Here is a 5156-nt window from a genome sequence, read left to right on the forward strand (position 1 = left end):
GATTTGATTTGAAACTGTCTCATTGGTATTTGTTTATCAATAAAATTTAAAAAAAAAACTCGCATTTCAGTCCATCTCTAACATTTTCCAAAGTACTAACAGTTCCAGCATTGATGAAAAGTCCAAGTCCCAAGTCTCCTCCAAGATCTAAGGCAAACTCTTAGTTGTGAACCCTTGCACAGATGAAAGGTTAAACACTTCCAACATTCAACAGCACAAGATAAACTTTACCATTCCAAATGGACAAACAATGGGAATGGAAAGCACTGGGACCAAAATCCAACAGACTAGCATTAAATCCTATAGTTCCATGTGGAATACCTGAAGCAATCTGTGGCAAATTGTGAGCTCCATGTGGCTCTTCCCCTATGACAGTCTTGGTGGTAGCTCCCAAGGCTTGTCTATTAGGCCTGCTTTGTTCCCTCCTCGCAGTTTCCCTTAGAAAAGCCAGGTTCCTGGCTTTTCCAAACTTCTGGGGTTTCAAACGAATAGCCTTGTCACTCACACCTTTACACACTGCCCTATCAGGGGCCCACCACCTGCCCTCCCAAGTCTTTGTCTGAAATCTAGGTGGAAGCCTTCTTAACTTCAGAACTTCTGCATTCTGCAAATGCCTAAAAGCAATGCCATATGGATGATGCCAAGGTCTGCTGCCAACTGGAGCATCAGCCATACTTTCTTTTTTTTTGGTTGTATGGGTCAAATGCCTGGATCACTTAGCACTCTGACCCTGATTCTCAGGAACAAATTCTCCATGACAGAGCTATTGTGGAACCTGGTGTGGCTGCTACTGCAATTTGGGAACATGGGGCTCTATGATTTTCCCCTCAAGGCATGGTCCCTCCCACTTGCAATTCTGAGGCTGCAAAGGGTGGAGACCTGCTACCTCCAATGATGCCCTCAGACCATCCTTTATATTTTCTTGTTCCTCCTCAGCAATGGAGATTCTCTCAGCTCTATCTTTGCATTCCACAGCTTTATTGGAGCTTTCTTTCTGGCCATACTTACAGCATTTTAAATGATTCTGCTAGGGGTTAGGGAAATGGCTCAGTGGAATAAGTGCTTCCCTGGTAAGCAAAAGGGTCTGATTTCAATCCCTGGTTCTGAGAAAAATAGATAAATAAAATATTTAGGGGCCACAGAGATGGCTCAGTGGAATAAGTGCTTCCCTGGCAAGCACAAGGGCCTGAGTTCAATCCTCGGTTTGGCAAAAAATAAATTAAAAAATAAATGATTCTTCTGGGCCCTTTGCTCCTCATTCTCAACATAAATCTGTCCCCTAACAATAGCCAGACCACTCCCTCAATATTAGACTGCTTTAACCTTTCTTTTGAAAGATTAATCAGTCCATCATCCTTAATCTCAGTCTCAGGCAAAGTCTCTAGACATGAGCAAAATGCAGACAAACATTTTGCCAAGCCAAAACACAAATTATCTGAGTCCAACAACCAAAGCAGTCCTTCTTACCAGCAGAAACCTCCCCAGCCTAGTCTTTACCGGCAGGACTTCTATCAGCATTATGGTCTTCTGAGCTCTGAAAAAAGTCTCCCATACAGAGCAGCAAAGCTGTTCTAGTGCTTCACTTTTCCAAACCTTCCTATCTCTTCCCATAAGCCATTCCATAAAGCTTGCAATTCACATGGTTAGGTTTAGCCACAGCAATGACCCTGCTCCCCTGTTACCAAACTCTGTCTCAGTTGATCTTCTCTCATTGCTGAAACAAATATCCGACACCCAAAATGAATACAGGAAAGGTGTATTTAGCTCAAAGATACTGGAGATTTCAGACCATACTCATCTGGCTGCAAGGCAAAGTGGCACATGGCAGAAAACAGCTGTTCTTGGTGGCAGAAGGCAACAAAACAGCAAGAGCAAAAGGGAAGACTAATGGCAACAGAGAGCAAGTCTGTCTTCTTATATTGCCTTCAGGCTATTTGCACCTGCATTGCTGTAGTATTCACACCCATAATTCCAGCAGTACTCAGACATATAGTCCCAGACTTGGATCATGAATTAATTACAAACTTTAGAGCCCTGCCCTAATTACTTTCATGAGGTTTTTTGGGGGTGGACACCTTGATAAAAACCATAACACTTGGGAACTAGTTTATGGGAGGAATTTGGATTGATTTGGAAGAATGAGTTAGAAAAGTCTTAGAATGCTGTAAGTGAAGCTTGCTGTGTGACTATAGACAAAGCTCAGATCAAGATGCTAATAATTATGCAGACAGTAAAGTCCAAGCTCAGAAGATTGAAGTTGCAAACAAGGACCCTATAAGTATTTAGACTACAAAGAATGTGTGTTAGTCTTGGGTCGAAAATATGTCTGCATCCTTATCATGTCCTGAGACTTTGTAGGAGACTAACATTAGGACATCAGTGTAGCAATCTAATAGTGGAATGTGAACTTGAGCTTTGTTTGTTTCAAGACCAAGGAATGCTATGTAACCCACTGCAGATTGTTTTCTCCATGATATTATATGAATTAAAAATCAAAAACTTTGTACACAAGGAATAAAAGGCAAGTTTACTTAAGGGTAATGTACAAATGATAAAAGGAAAGTACAGTAGTGAATTATTGGCTATAATGAGAGATAAGATGTTGGTTTCAAAGTAAAAACAAAGATAAATGGAATGAAAAAAGGACAATTTCTATTACCTGCACCACCAATGTAAGGATAAGTTAAAGTCAACAAAAGTAAGGTATTGCTGAAAAAAGTGGAGTCATGCTTAAAGTGGTCTTCACAGTCCAGCTCAGTTTTACATTACGAATTATAGCAAACAGAGTGATATACATACATTCCTGCAATAGAACATGTCTGTCCTTCACATACATATTACCACTCAATATATGCACACATAAGGCTATGTGCCAACATTTTTTGAATTCCACAGACGTAGAAAGAGGTACACATTACCAAACACTGAAATTCATGTATGTACGTCCATGTAAATGAATGCAAAGTGAAATATGACCAAGTGTGGAATATAAACATGGACACATTTGCAAGAAATCAAAATTAGAAATGAGACTATTTAAGTTGTAACACTACTTATTGGGAGCTTACTCTGTGTCCAGCACTTTGCATATGCTAAATAATCTAAACAAGTATTCTTCTGAGAGGGATGTTGCTAATCTCATTTTACAAATGGTGAGCATAGTCTTAGAATAGCTAGTAATTTGAGTCTTAAAACTGGTACAGCATATAGCAGTGCATAAATTCAAAACAAGGTCATTTCCTTGAAAAGCTGTAATGCTCCAATACCCTTGAGTTACAGACCCTCATGTAAGTTCATAGAACTATAAACAGATGTACCTCCATTTATAGGTACTTATGCTTTGTGATCAAGATAATTTTAGTGTGATTAGAATGATTCATGGTCTGTTGTTCTCTTAATTATTTTTCTGATCTAAACAATCTAGAATTTCTTTAGTCATTAGTACACATCAGTAGATAATAATGCACTAACAAATCTAGAGTACCAAGATTAAACATGCCTGCATCTTGGAACACAACCAATTAAGCAGTATTTTAAATAATAACATAATTAACACTTTCATTGAGCTTAGTATCGCATTCAAAGTTAATAAAAGTTTACACTTCACAGCAGAAAATAAATAACCGAGATTCTAATTAATTGGGTTTCCCATTGTTTGTGCTTTTCACAGATAGCATAGCAATTTCATCTTAGAAAATGCTAAATAGATATTCTAAATGATACCAAGGCTTATTCTGAAGCCTAGAGATCTGTCTCATTACACTGTGATGTGACGTGCAATTATGGCAAACCTTTATGATGTCATATGTAGCCCAAGAATGGGATCCTCTGGGGTCAATTTACACCCACAAGATTGGAGAGCTTCAGCTAGTCCATAATAGAGAAGGCTAAGGATGTAATTCAGTGGCACAAGGCCTACGTAGCAATTTCATGATTCTGACTTTGATTCCCAGTACTAATTATCACAATAGAGAACCAAGACACCTCTGTTAGTCAGTTTTCTTGTATTGTCTTGATTAAGTAGTTAAAAATACTATGAAGATATTCTAACTTGAATCATAAGTTACTAGTTCAGATTATTCATGCAGCCATGATTTTTTAACAGGGAAGATGGGATAATGAAGAAAAAAATGGCAATATATAGAAAGATGACTTTCTTCTATGCCGTGATACCCATGACATTGGTGTCTGAATTTCCATTCTGTTATAATTTATGTCAGTACATCACCCAAAGATTCATACAATCGTGGGAGGCAAGCTTATTTGATGCAGTTTGTGAATGGTTCATTGTATGCTACTGAGATTAGTATTATGAGTGATACACCCACCCTAGTGTGGGTAGCCTGTATAAAGTCTAAGGGAAAGGGGCTTTTCTCAACCAGCTGAATCTTGTGTTTGTGATTGGTTCATTGTCTAGTGTTGGGATTGGAGGTGTGAGTGCTACACTCGACCTAGGGCAGGTAGATTTTCTTCAACATAAGGCAAGGAAGGAAACTTACTCTCCCCTCTCACTCCTTTTGCTACTGCTTTTACTGCCATGAACTTTTACATTTCTGCCACACCACCCTTCCCTGTAGTCATGCAATTATGGACTGAAACCTCCACAAAATATAAGCTAATTAAATCTTCCTTTACTTAAGTTTGAGTGTTGAGTATTTGGTCTCAGCAATAAGAGCAAAGTAACCAAGATAGGATTTGATAGAGAAGTGGGGTTGTTGCTGTGACTATACCTGAACATGTGGGGCAAGAGCCTTTGTGAATGGATTGTGGGAAGAAAGTGGAATGGTTCAGAGATGTCACCTGAAAGGGTTAAACTGGAATGCCTTAGCCTGTTCTTTGTGGAAGATTCTGTTCAGAACTCAGAAGACCAAAAGTCTAGAATAAATCCTGTTCATTAAGGAGGGAGAAAAGTCATCCAAGGAGAGACTCAATGGAAGTAAAATCACTGGATGTGGACATTAGGGGCAGAGCTACTCCAGGCATTTGGATCATACCATTAACCACAGATTGCCTTGGATGACTACAAGACTTAATATTTGCCCTGCTGGATTTTGGACTTGTTTTAGTCAAAAAAGTATCTAGTGGAAGAATCAAAGACATAGAACATTTTCCAAAAGGGAAAGGTACTAAGAAATGGGGTAGTGACATGGGGGGGG

Source organism: Octodon degus, unplaced genomic scaffold (assembly GCF_000260255.1).
Source record: "Octodon degus isolate 3935 unplaced genomic scaffold, OctDeg1.0 scaffold00385, whole genome shotgun sequence".
Classification (NCBI taxonomy): domain Eukaryota; kingdom Metazoa; phylum Chordata; class Mammalia; order Rodentia; family Octodontidae; genus Octodon; species Octodon degus.